The sequence below is a fragment of the Terrapene carolina genome, unplaced genomic scaffold (genome assembly GCF_002925995.2).
Source record: "Terrapene carolina triunguis isolate 2854851 unplaced genomic scaffold, T_m_triunguis-2.0 Scaffold69, whole genome shotgun sequence".
In the NCBI taxonomy this organism is placed as follows: domain Eukaryota; kingdom Metazoa; phylum Chordata; order Testudines; family Emydidae; genus Terrapene; species Terrapene triunguis.
The window spans coordinates 46,835,177-46,849,649 of record NW_020664420.1 but is presented as its reverse complement, the minus strand read 5'-3'; the positions used below and the strand labels follow the sequence as shown (position 1 = coordinate 46,849,649).

The following is a 14,473-nucleotide window of genomic DNA, read 5'->3' as shown; positions in this document are numbered from 1 at the left end:
ATGTGGATGTGTCAGTCTGTAACTGATCATCCTACTCCTGGTGGTAAAACAGACATTGTTCTAGAAGGTGTGGATGTGTCAGAGACTGAATCTGCTCATGCTGTAAATAATAGGAGAAAAGATCGTGGTATGTGGGTTGATTTCAGTACCGATGATGTAGCTTACTGGATAGATTGTGGACCAAATGACTGTCCACACCACACTGGGCCATTTGAGAAATCACGTCAGACATTTACCAATGTCAAACAAACAAGATATTGTCCACAAAAAATATTTTTCGGCATGAAAGCGAATGGTGAGAAATACACTCGAGAATGGCTACTGTATTCACCATCAACAGGGTCTGTGTACTGTTTTTTGTTTGCAAACTTTTTGCATATAAACCTTCAACATCCCGGTTTGCTGCAGGTGGATTTAGTTTTAATTGAACAACATGAAAATAGCACTACTCACAGAGATTCAATGGTGATATATTTAAATTAAAGACAGGGCTTTGGATTGACACAAAAATTGGAAGATCAAATTAAAGGGGAGCGTGAATACTGGCAACATGTCTTGCAGCGTGTTATAGCTGTTATTCAAACATTAGCTGAACGTGGTCTGCCTTTCTGGGGATCAAATGACACATTTGGATCATTGCCGAATGGAAATTTCTTGGAATTGTTGGAGCTTGTGGCTCAGTTTGACCCATTTTTAGCAGGCCATATCTCAAAATATGGGAATGCTGGCAAAGGTAGCCCATCATACTTATCCAAGACAATATGTGATGAACTCATTGGTCTAATGAGTGACAAAGTTCATTCAGCTATTGTGGACGAAATAAGTACTGCTGGGTACTTCAGTTTATCTGTTGACTCTACACTTGATCTTTCACATATTGATCAATTGTGTACTGTACTAAGATATGTGTCTCCCACAGATGGAAAACCAGTTGAATGATTTATAACATTCCTCAATTTGAAAAGCCACACTGGTGAAGAAATGGCAAATCAAGTACTGCATTATCTGTGCCAAGTTTGCAAAATAGATTTCTCAAAGTCCAGAGGTCAATCTTAGACAACGCTGCCAACATGTCAGGGCGTTATCAAGGAATGCAAAAGAAGCTTTTAGAACAGAACAAATATGCCATATTCATACCATGTTCTGCACACTCTCTCAATCTTGTTGGCCGCAGTGCTGTTGATTGTTGTCTGGTGGCAGTAAAGTTTTTCTCAACAGTCCAGTTACTTTATACATTTTTCTCTGCCTCAACACACCAATGGGCAGTTCTTAAAACATATTTGGGCAATGATCGTGTGTTGAAATCTCTTTTTAATACTCACTGGGAGGCACATGCAGTGGCAACAAGTGCAATTCTGGAGTCCTTCTCAAAGATTGTGGATGCATTAGAAAGTATAGTTGAAGACCAATCCCAAAAGGGAGAAACTATACGAGAGGCAGAAAACATTGCAAACAAGATGCAAGAACTAGAGTTTGCATTCATGTTGACCATGTGGAATGAAATTTTACAACACTTTTACCACACAAGTCAAGCTCTCCAAGAAAAAGAATTGGATTTGAAAACATGTGCAGACCTCTGTCAATCATTAGCAGACCATTTACACACTTTGAGGAATGATTTCGAAAGATTTGAAGACATATCAAAAGATATCTTGCCTGATACTAACTACAAAGAAGCCCAGTCCTGCAAGCGAATCAGGAAAAAAAAAATGATAGCAGTGCAACAGAAACAGCATTGAATCCTAGAGACAAATTTCGCATATATACTTACTACACTATAATTGATACACTTGAAGCTCATATGAAGAGGAGAGGTGAAGTGTACAAAGAAGTATCAAGTAGATTTTATTTTCTAAACGATATGGACTTATCTGATGAACAATATTCACAAGGTTCCCAAAAGCTAGTTGACTCATATCCTGTTGACTTGAACATGAATCTCTGTGGAGAAGTACAGCAGTTCCACTGTTATATGTGTGCAAAGTTTAATGAAACAGGAAAAATGAAATTCAGTCACATTGATCTTTATGACACAATATTGAAAGATGGAATACAATCTGTATTTCCAAATGTAGAGATTGCACTATGTATTTTTCTAACATTGATGATTACTAACTGCGCCGCAGAACGCTCTTTTTCTCAGCTGAAAAGAATAAAAAAACCCGCAGAGAACAACAATGTGTCAGGACAGACTTGATTCACTTTCCCTATTGTGTATGAAAGTGGACATGCTTTGTCGAGTCAGCTTCGATGAACTTATCCAGAATTTTGCAATCAGAAAATCTAGAAAGAAACTATTTTAATTTCAGCATACTTTTAATTTTTGTCATTTCAAAAAATAAAATTTTATTTTATGATTTAGTTTTTATTTTGAATTACATATGGGGGGGGGCACCATAATCTTTTCAGTGCTTAGGGCCTCTAAAGGTCTTAATCCGGCACTGAGCTGGGACCTCTGAGGAAGTCCCAGGAGAGTTGGAGGAGGAAGACCATGTGATTCTGCATCTCTACCTGGCAGAGCCCCTTGAGGAAGCCCCCTCTGAGGAGTCAGGAGCAATTGGATTTTCTTTAGGGCAAGGGAGGATTGGGCTCTTAGGCAGGATCAGGCATTCCTGCAAATGGAGAGAAAGCACAGGCAATGGGAGTGCACACAGAGGAAGTGGGATCATGCAGTCCCTAGTTCATCTGATGGCAGAATGCTTTTGTTGCTCCTCAGCTGCCATTACCACCACTCCTCTCTTGGAACGGGCAGCACCTTCTCCTCCAGCTGCAGACCAGGTTGCTGCAGAGGTGGTGATTACATGCCCACCCCTACTGTGAAGGAGCACGCTGGACGTCTGCCACAGCACACGCTGACAGAACCTGAAACTCCTCACTGGAGAACCCCCCAGATCATGGGGGAGGGGAACAATGATCCCCATCCTGTCCCTGTAGCCCAGTCTATGCTCAACTCTCAAACCCCACTCAGGAGACATCCCCATTTGTCACCCCACACAATATTCTGTGGGCATTCCCACCTTCTCAGGGGGAGGGAAGTGTGAGGAGACATCTTCCCAGAAAGTAACGTTTACCCACTTCTGAGAGAATTTTGCAATTTTGCTCATTTGTTCCTGTTAGAAATGAATCTAGCCCTGTTTCATGTATGTACATAGAAGTTACTGTTCACTTCACTTGTATGTGCACTTTTTTTTTTTTACAAGCATGATCAATATGATGCTTCCCTGAAGTTTGGAATGAGGTAGCATAATTCACAGTACATGTGACTTCTGTAAAAGACAGTGCTATGGAAATACTAACATTCTTCCCACAAGCCCTTCTCCACAACCGTGGGGGAGGGGGGAGGGGAAAGGCGGGGGGGAGAGAATGAGGCGAGTACTAAAGAGGTTAATGGGTTCATGCAAAGAGGTATGCTGTGAAATAACTGTTGCTGTCCAAAGCACCACAATGGAAATCAGATGACAAAGTTAAATGAAACATCTTTGTCTTTGTTGATAACTAAGGGAGAATACAAAGAAAACAGAAGTAATGGTGAAAATATGTGACACTGAGCTCTTAATGACTCTCCTACCCCTACCAATAGTTACTACTGGCAATCATGGAAGTAGTCATGTCATGGGAGCGATCGTGCCTATCATCTGATAAGAGCCCTGAGATATGGTGTCAGACAGAATAGTAAGGAGGGAATGTGTTAAGTTCCTCCAAAATCCTTACATAACTGTTTCTTTAATTACTGTGACAAAGTTTATGTGCTCCCCATGAACCAACCTGAAACAGAGCAGTTGACATGAAACAAAAATACTACTCGATGATGGCATTAAAGTGCATTAAAGGTCTCCACAGCACAAAATCACAGCCAAAAGTGTTAAGTTTCTGGGAGGTATTCCAATTGTCTGCTCTCAGTTAGTACATTAACTGCAGGAGATCAAAACCCACTGAAGTATCTCACAACTGAGGTGTGTGGCAATGCTTTTTTGAGCTTGTCAAGCAGAAACACAATGTCACAATAGTGTCCCAGTCACCTTCTGGCTTGTTGGTCTTCCATTGTATGTGAGCACACAGCATCACAAATTTCCCTGGCCTTCTGGGAACCAGGAGCAGTTTGCACATGAATGAAGTAAAGTTGTCTGAACTGGTTTTGAAAAGCAGTTGTTGTGTGGAAGTATTCCCCTTCAGCCTCAGCTATGTTATGCAAAGCACAGTGTTCCACAATAATCAGAACTGTGTTGGCCACACTGGCATCTAAACCGGTCCAGCGTCACCCCAGCAGGATTGCTAACACCCAAAGTTGCACTCCCCCACCATATTGCAGTTACTCAATTAGTGATTGAATTGCCTTTTTCTTGGGTTGGTGATATAAGGATAAGGCTTCGTGAGGCATGGTAGGAATGGATATGTAGGGTCCCCCAAAATAAGTGTTGGCACAAACACTGTACATAGTCACATTGTTTTGGGGGAATAAAGTCCCTTCCTCCCCCTTCCCCCAGCCATACATCCCTGATCTTCTGAGGACTTTGACATCATGGACCTTTCCTGTGTGTCAAATGTTCATGTTCATGGCCCCTGTGGTCCACTAAGCCTTGGAGAACCACCTTTGCAGTTCATGTATTCACTGGCCCCTTCTATTGGGCAAAGTACAGGGATGTGTGTTTTGCTCTGTCAATGCCTCCTCCCCCACAATTTGGAAAAACCATCCTCTGAAAATCTGCTATTATTTCAAGGACTTGGTGGGACTGGAAGGGGTTAAGGTGGCCAGGTAGGCCTATTCACTCCATAGGCTGCACCTGGAGGAAGAGCCAGGGAACAGGGAATTGACTGCAAGCAGGTTCAGCTGTGCTGGAATAGGCAGGGCCTATAAAGCCAGGAAGTTGGCAACAGACAAGTGGTGGTCATGGGATAGTGTAGTCACTCCCTGGGAAGGGGGAGGAGGGTTTCAGAGCAAGGATGGAAACCAGGAGTTGTAGGAAGCAGTCTGGGGAAGTAGCAGTGAGGGCTGGGAGAGGAAAGCCCATAACTGTTTTCTGTAGGGTCCCTGGACTGAAACCTGGAATACTGCGTGGGCCCAGGTTCCCCTACCAGCTACCAAGGCCATGTCATAGACTAGCGGGGCAGTGAACAAGAAGGCTGCCTAGGTCACTGTGGGAGTGACAGGGAATTGAAGGACGTTACCCTGGGGAAGGGGGTGGGGGACACTGAGTGACCTAGCTGTAAGGCTGAGTCATGAAGCAGACTCTGCAGGTCCTGGAATGAAAGGGGAGCTGCAGACCAGAGTGAGAGATTGGGTGATGGCGTACAACCATGGAAAGGCATGCCAACCTCAAGGAGCTAATTCCCAGAGTGACCAGGAGAAGGAGCCAAACAAGTGGTGAGTGGAACACCCTGTGACACTTGGGTAATGGCAACTACCTGTGGGTAGATAGCCTGGTAAACCTGTACAGCCACCACCCCAACAGTTGACTTTCCAAACCTGAACTGATTGGCAACTGACTGGTAGCTGTCAGGTGCTGCCAGCTTCTAAAGGGTAATATCCACTTGCTCCTGTACTGATGTGCATTTCCCAAATAGAGTGATATGGTGTTGGAGGTTTGGTGCAAACTCCTTGTACAACTCAATGAAAGTCTGCTTCCTCATTCTGAAGTTCTCCAGCCACTGGTTGTCATTCCAGGTTTCCAAGGCAAAGTGGTCCCACCACATTGTGCTGATTCGCTGGTTTACATACCATTGTGATCCCACCATTCAGAATATATGTTCCATGGGGCCTGAGTGAATTTTCATTTCCCCCTGGAGGTCAGGTGTCTTTACTATCTGACAGCTCCCTGGACCAATTCTGTTCAATATCCAGGACTGCACTGCATAAACATCAATCCTCCTAGCAGGAGCAGAACCACATCTTTGTGGATTTGCTCCATGTCTCCAACACAGTTTGGCAGAAGGGAGAGATGAGCAGGAGCTGCCATTGTCAAGTACAGTTTCAGCCATGTGCAGCAAGACAGTTCCTAGGGTGTATCCTGTGACACATAAGACTTTGAGATACCACCCATGAAATTTTATTGCTAAAGTTGTGTACTGAAGAGGGGTGGTGCGGACATGGATTTATGCCTGTGGACAGCATATACCCATGACCAGCATGGCATATGTGGATAGTCAGCATGGATACAGGGTACACTCTAGCAGTACACTCACATCTAACTGTGCACTCTCACAAGTGTAGATGTAGCCTAAAAGTGAGCATGATAACATTTACCTACCACAGAGGATGGTTGTGAGGTGTTGTTTAATTATATTTGTAAGACTGGAACTCAGTTTATCAGACAGGAAGTGCTATAAAAGTACAAAGTATTAGTCTGACTAAAAACTCAGTGTGATAGGTATAGCAATTCCCAAATATATTTGGGAGACCTTACTGTGTTAAGTTTATGTATTATTGTATGTAATTCCATTGAGGAGGGTGACCAGAGCACTTCCAAGAATTAAGAACAGTGGAGCATGATTAGGCAAATTCCCTCAGATTGTTATGCCTCAGGACAAGTACCACCTCTTGGTGAGTCTCGCCTATACTGGTTCAAACTGCATTCTCCAGAGACTGAGACAAAGAAAGGTCTTTTGGATAAATCGCCTGAGTTTAAACTGACTCAAGCTTTCTTTCTGATCCAGCAAACAGACAGGACCTTCTGTCCAAGGGAGGCCCCAACTCTTTCTGGGTATGGTTGGAAGGACTTGACTTATTCATGGGGGTACTAATTCCGCACTAACAGAGGTTATGGTCTTGTGATTACAGCAAAACTCCTTGGTGGGATGTGAAGTCCTGATCAGCTGCAAGAGCTCTTGCTGGAGTTGCTGTGATTTCTGGTAAGCTTATTAGCATATGTGTAGATTCTGTTATTGTTTTTAATATGTTTCTCTGTAATGCTTTCAACTTAAGAATAAATGTACTTGCTTAAAAAGGTCTGTGTGGCAAATTATACCTACGGGCAATTACACTGTTTATAGCCTCTGAGGAGAAGGCAAGGCAGGCCACCTTAGGCAGTCTGATTTGCTAGAGAATTCACAATGTAGGCAGGGAACTATGAAGCCTGGAAAAAAACCCATTCAGGTTTACCTCAAGTGTCTCCACCCAAGAGAGGTGATGACTGGGGAGCCAGAAGCCTAAGACTGGATGCTCTTGGTAGACCACAGAGGGGGAATACAGGTGCAGTTGCCGAGAGGTGTGACACTTTGCACCAGGAAATGAAAAGTGATCCTGTGTATTATATCCTGCATATGAAAATTTGTTACATGTTTGACCATGCAATGATTAGAGGTCAAATATATCTACAGACCATGTGTAAAAAACTTCTTGTGTGCAATATATATATTAATTAATTTTTGTTTCCGGATGAAAAGTTCTTGATAATATTTACCATTTTCAATAGTATCTACTGTCTAAGGAGCTCATTCAAATATTATTAAATCATCTCTCACAGCAATTGTGTGGTATGGAAATAGGGCCCAATTTTCAAAAGTGCTGAGTACTCACCACCTGAAAATTAGGCCCCTTTAAACGCATCTGAAACAGGGCACCAAAAAATTCATGCCAAAATAGTTTTTGAAAGCTCAGTTTAAGAATATATGTTGGTCAGCCTTAATTATAGGTGATGTTACCAGCTGTAACTAAAATAATTCCGGTTACTACAATAAATTCATCTACACAGATTCCCCTGGCAGTTTTAATTGGGTACAATAGTCTTCCATTCTTGTCATAAATGGTAGCATGGTTTTGTTCTATGCTGCCTCATTCTACCTCACCAGTAGCTGCATTTTGTATAGAAATTTATCAGCTTATTTGGGAACCTCTGGGAAGAAAGATGAATCTGGCTCTATGTCTCATAAATTGCTTGAAGAATCTCTAGCAAGACATGGTAGAGATAGTTGAAAAGTGCAGTTCCCTGCAGGGAGGGATGCAGACCATCTGTGAAATCCTATAGGAAATCAAGGATAATCTACGTTACTACATATTGTAGTAATGTGTAGCAGTAGGTAAAAGGCTAGTCTCTTCACAGGGATATGCCAAACCTGGAAACTATAAAATGACAGTTGGTGGAAAGGGAAATTGTAGTAGGTTATGCATCTCTGACTGTTTTCAGCAGCCATCAACATTATATTAAATTCAGCAGAATAGATGGTCCCATTGCTGACAGGGGAAAGGTAGCCCATGGGGATATTTTATGCTGATAATAGCTTCAAGGAGTGTAGTGGAAAATGATGGCTAACAATAACTCCAGAAGATGGGCAAAGCTACAGCTCAAACAATCTGTTTCTAGGTATTTGGATTTGCGTAGAGAGAATGTAACTGAGAATCAATGTAACTGAGAAACTTGAGCTGAGGACTGTTGTGCCACATCTATTAGAATGGCAGATAAATGTCTCGGAAATAGTGGTTCAATGCAGATTTACAAAGATAGCAAACAAATGCTAATAGGAATCAGAAAGGATTAAACCAAAATTGTCAAGAAAGCTCAATACAAAGCATGTTTCTGGCTTTCCTTTTGCTAATCCTCACAGTATGTGTTACTGCCTCCTTCACATTCTCCACCTGGTTCCTCTATTTGCAGGATTTATTTCTGCTGTCCTGCAGTATTTCTTTTCAGTGAAAGGTTTTAGAGTGGTTGTATTACTACCTGGAAACAAGCAAGAAAAGAGACAAAGACATTCTAAAGTCTGCTTCATTTGCTAGTTTCTGTCAGAAGGAGTTGCTTAGCATGGAATCCCAGCATGTAACTTTTCTGCTGTTCAAACTCACGCTTTTTTCTAAAGATTCAGACATCCCTTCAACAGCCTTCTGACATCACCTCCCCTTCTTCCCTTAACTAAGCAGCATCAGCAGTCAGAATTCTTCTATGCTATCATTCTATGGTTCTGAAAACTAAATGATTCTAAATAAAAAGGTGATCAAAGAACAATAAGGTAAGAATGTGAATCACTAAAGTTTGCAGACAATTTAATTGGTAATGAGATGGTATACAGTTTCCCTCTAGGCCCCCCATAGGAACCTTCTAAAATACCTTCTATACACTCTCATGATGATGATATAATTGTACACATGGTGCATCCATGCAGAAAATATAACTCAGTATAAAACTACTTCTTGTTTAAAGCAACAGCATCACATTCTATGCAGATTGCTCTGCACTATCGTTCCAAGATCTTTCTCTTCAGCATTCTTTTCTTCTTAATACAAGCAACCATGAAGGCCAGTCACTGATCAAGGAGGACTGGACACAGCTTCTATCCTTTAGAGCTGCTGTGAACATCCCTGAGATGGGGCCACTTGAGAGCTGTGCAAGATATGACCTCCATCAGATGATCAATTTGCTTTCACATTGTTCCTAGTCCCCACACACATACAAAAAACAGCAAGGGATTTTCACTGGGGTATGAATTCAGAATTCCCACACTACACCATTACCTCACCAGACTGCCAGGCTAGCCCTTGCTTGCTATTTTCAACCAGAACAGCCCCCATTGTTACATCTACTTAGTATTATTTTCACCTCCTTAATTTTTTCTAAAGTCTAAATGTCATCATAGACTTTCTCTCCACATCCCATTTTTGTAAATTATCTAGATCTTTTATAATCTCCTCCTCTGTTCTCAAATGTCTTTGTTGTTCCCAGTTTGGTATCATCCTTGAATGTATTAAATGTCATCTATTTATTCCTTTTACAGAGAGAAGGAGGATGGACAAAGGATTAAGGCACCAGCTTGTGGCTCTGAAGCTCTGGGTTCATTTTTCTGCTTCACAGCAGATTTCAAATTTGACCTTGGGTGACTTCACTCAGGCGCAGATCCACAAAGGTACATAGGCCTCTAAGCCCCAGATTTAGCTGGCTAAGTTCCAGTTTTGGCACCATGGCAATCCACATAACACCCACTTGATTTGTACCCAGTCCTGTAGGGGCTTACATTTTTGCTGTATTTGTTTCCTACCTAAGCTCCAGTGAAATCTACAAACCAGGAAAATATAGGCATTCCTCCACATACTGGGACAGACTCAAAATCTAGCTACTTGAGGAGGTGGTAGAACAGAGTTTAATTTCCCCCTCTACCTTATGGGGAGAAAGGAGTTGAACAAGAGTCTCTCACACTCGTGCTGTAACCACTGGGGAGTGGGCCTGATGTGGGTCGTCTTCAGTGTCTCCTGTTGAAGCTGCTCCACTATATATCAATAATGACTCACTGAAGCGGGGGCGTGGGTGTCCCTCATCCCAAGTGGGTGCCTTATCCATCAGGCTAGAGTCACTCTCTCTTGGACCCAATGACTATTCAAGTATTTATACAAAGTGAAACAGCTTCAACAGGCGACACTGTGGGGATTCATGTTAGGATATCCTGTAGTCCAGGGGTTAGAGCACTATCCTGAGCAGTGTGAGACTCCCAATCAAATGCTTTCTCCTCATCAGGTGGGGGGGGGGGAAATTGAGCCCAGGTCTCCCACATCCTGAGTGAGTGCTCTAATCACTGGGCTAAAAGGTATAAGGCTGCTGCTGCCGCCGCCGCCACCACCACTGACATTCCTTGCAAGAAATAATTTAGGCACCGAAGCCACTTGATTCCAGGAGAGGGATTCCCAGCTATGGATTACTAAACAGAGATAGATGTCTCCCTGAAACCACACTTAGGGCTGGTCTACACTGGGGGGGGGGGTGTCGATGTAAGATACGCAATTTCAGCTACGGGAATAGTGTAGCTGAAATTGACGTATCTTATTTCGACTTACCTCGGGTCCTCACAGCGCTGGATCGATGGCCATGGCTCCCCCGTCAACTCCGCTACCTCCGCTCGCCCCAGTGGAGTTCTGGAGTTGATGGGATCGTGTTCGGGGATCAATATATCGCGTCTAGACGAGACACGATATATCGATCCCCGATAGATCGATTACTACCCGCTGATTCGGCGGGTAGTCTGGACGTACCCTTAGGCATCAAATTCCATGAGGAGGGCAGGGCTTAGTACACACCCCTCTTGTTCTCAGCTTCCATTGGCTAATTTAGATGGCTCTCTGCCCAGCTTGCTGGCTTTTGTGGATTGTGTTCTTAGGCACAAATCCCTCTCCCCAGGCATTGTACAGGGAGCCTACATGTCCAACTCAGGCTCTGTGGATCCCATTGTTGATTCAATTATTTTCTAGGTGTCTAAAAGTTAGGCATTACAATGCTCAGAATTGCAATGCTAAAGCCCCTTTGTGGATGCAAGCCATAGTCTGTAATACTGACTCCAATGGGGCCAAGATTTCACCCGCTATGCTTTAGTTCCCTATTTTTAAAATGGAGATTTTATATTCTGGGGAAAATATGGGAATAATCGGGGTGGGGGAAAATATTACTTCCTTATTTCACAAAGATGGTGATAGAGTAAATCAGTTAGAGACTGTGCTCAAATACTATGGTAATGAGGACCATATAAGCACCAGAGATACTGTGTTGGGTGGCTGAGTGCTGCTTTGAACAATAAAAAAGAATCACTTCAACATATCGGAGCCTGTGAAGAAACTATGAATAGAAGAATGTGAAACTCATGGATTTTTTCCCCCCTTACAGTTATTTATTTAAGTTTACATGGGTTTGGTTTGAGTTTTTAGGTTAGAAAGAACTCAAAACTATAAGTGAACTGTACCATGAAATTAAGTGAACATTTGATGTCAAAATCATACGATAACCATTAAGTTCTATAGAATTTCTATCTAAAATTCAGCCTATGTTGTCCAGAAAGATTCATGGATATGACACAGATTTTAGGTTTGTAATGACATTCAAATCAGCATGCCTACGGTTTGAAAGATACTGGGGCCTCACCCCCACTGAATTCAGTGTGAGTTTTGCCTTTGACTTCAGTGGGGTCAGGATTTCACCCACTATGAGCTGTATGCATACAGATAAAAAATGAACACATACAAATAAGAGTATCTATTTTAAGCACACATTAATGTTTGCTTGTAATAAAATACATTGGACTTCCTTCTGATATGATAGTGTCACTGTGGAAGTGCTGTAAAAAGACTGTACAAAAGTTAGAACCAGTCCCTTCCCCTCCCTGAGCAGTTTACATGGTCAATGTACAAGAAAGAGTATGAGAGAGGAAGAATTACCCCCTGTTCACAGATTGGCAAATGAGGCAGAAAGTGATCAAGTGTTTTTCCCCAAGGTCAAACAAGAAATCCCTGACAGAGCCAGGGTTGAACCCAGCTTTCCTGAATCCCAGTCCAGTGCCTCAACTATGTGATCATCTTTCCAAAGACAGTATGTTTGCCTCTTTCCCTTTCATTTATACACATTTCAAATGCTTAATTCCTTTCTCCACATTGATACACTGATGGGCAAACAGCAGCTCAACTGTTTTGGAATTTAAAGAGATTAATATATGTTAATTCTTTGTGGTATAATGATATAAAATTTACTTACCACTGAGAATCAGTTTTAAATTAGCTATAAACAAATTAAGATCATTCAGAATAATTCCATCTGGCAAGTTTTCATGGTAACAACTTCACAACAGGGTTTCTGATGAGGCAGACTCTTTCTGACTGTGACATGTTTTTATCTTAACATGAAACCTCAGGAGGTGGACTGTGATCGTAATTGAATACATAATTGAAAACAAAATCTCATACAATGTCATTTGAAATGGAAAAGTTATGATCTGTGTATCTCCTGTATTGGAATTAAATTCAATAGTTAGAAAAAGAGAGTTAATATTGTAGTTGTGTCTAAACTTTTAACAGTGATGGATGGTTACAGTAAATTGCATTTGTCAGAAATATTTTTGTTTATAAACAGTCTGGAATAAGGAAATAGACTGGTCTTTTCACAGTAACCAAACCTGACAATACGACAATGGGAACTTACATTGCTCAGCTCCTCTCAGGATTTTACCCAAAATGCTCATGCTAGCACTCGCTCATTCTAGTTCTAGTGGCATTCCCCATTTTAAAGGTGAGGAATATTATTGAAAAGGGTAATGAACTTTTAAACCCTTCTGTTTCAGTTGTTCACAACTTCCTCAAACCTTACTAATTACAACTTTTAAAAAAGTGGAGATAGATATGTTAAATTCCTGTTTCATCCACCATGTGGTCATTTTAGTAAACATGGTTTAGGGGCACCAGAAGCTCTGTGCGTCACCCATTGTGCACCTGATATATGTATTAATTTACACTGCAGCATGGTTTGTCATGTCTTATTGCTTAATTAGCTTTTAGGATGGTGGCATTTTCCATATTGCCAGCTGAAAAATTTCTTAGGAGAATGTATGTATAGGTGAAGTCAATCTAGTGTCAATCCAGTTGGAAAATATTGTCTTTTTACTGACACTGATGGCATCATTCAAAAGGGCAATGGAAGAAAGGTCGACCACAGTGATTTGTGGGTCCAAACTTTGACCTATCTTAAAATTGTCTTATTGTAAAGCCCAGTCTTGTACCTACTGAAGCCAATGGGGATTTTTCCATTGATTTAAAAAGAAATAACATTGGGCTTCTGATGGGAAAATTCTTTGGAACTATGAGTTTTACCCTTAGTGCAAGTGAATAACTCCCAAGAGAGTTCTATGCATGCTGAGGGTGATCGTTAACATTGTATAAAGACCTCGCACAAATTTGTATGCACCACTTAAGCTTCTTTAATGAACCTGAGTCTCCTTTTCCCATTTGGAGATGCCCAAGAAAAATTCCAGGAAATGGGAACCTTGAATATCCTTTCTGTAGTAGAAATAGGGAGCCTGAAACATGGACCTGGTGTAAGGTCTGAGGCCTGAACCAAAGTCAGCAAAAGTTATGCTATGAGCAACAATCAGGCCCTGTCAAAAGCAGATGCTTGCCTGAAAGTCAGTGACTGGTACACTAACTTGGCACTAGCATTGACACACCAAATACGTAAATACCAGCAGACCAGCACAAGAACACCCTAACTTAGCACACGATAAAATGATTTGACAAAAGTGATGAATAGAGATATTTTTGTGTGAAACATCAGGAGTAAAAGTACAAAGACAGGTGGTGAATAGGAATGTTTTGTCTTAAACATCAGGAGGAAAGTACAAGGGGAGGTAACAAACATGTCATGAAACATGTAAGGTGATAAGTTGTTTATCCCAGATTGTTTCTCGGTCTATAAATGTTGGGCTACGTCACTTTAACCCTTCGTCTGGCCTAGGGTGCAGTGGAAAGTCCTGCCACTGATGTGGTCCATTGTCATGGGCATACATGTGTTAGTTTACCTATAACCACTGAGCCAGGACATTAGCACCGTGCTTCATTGGCAATAAACCTGGATGGGTGCCTCCAATACTAAACCAAGTCTTGTGGTCTTATTGGTCAGTTTGATCGGAGCCTGCTGTATGGGCTATTTGGCCAGAGCCAGTGCAGCATGCAGAAAGAACACACACATGCTGCCAAACATCTGACGACACTTTCTACCTCCCTAGTCCTCTCATGTGGGGAAGG

At 41.9% G+C, this 14,473-nt stretch overlaps 1 pseudogene; it reads left to right on the top strand.

Moving 5' to 3' along the window:
* Window positions 1-9,805, top strand: LOC112104268 (annotated as a pseudogene).
* Window positions 9,806-14,473: the final 4,668 nt, after the last annotated feature.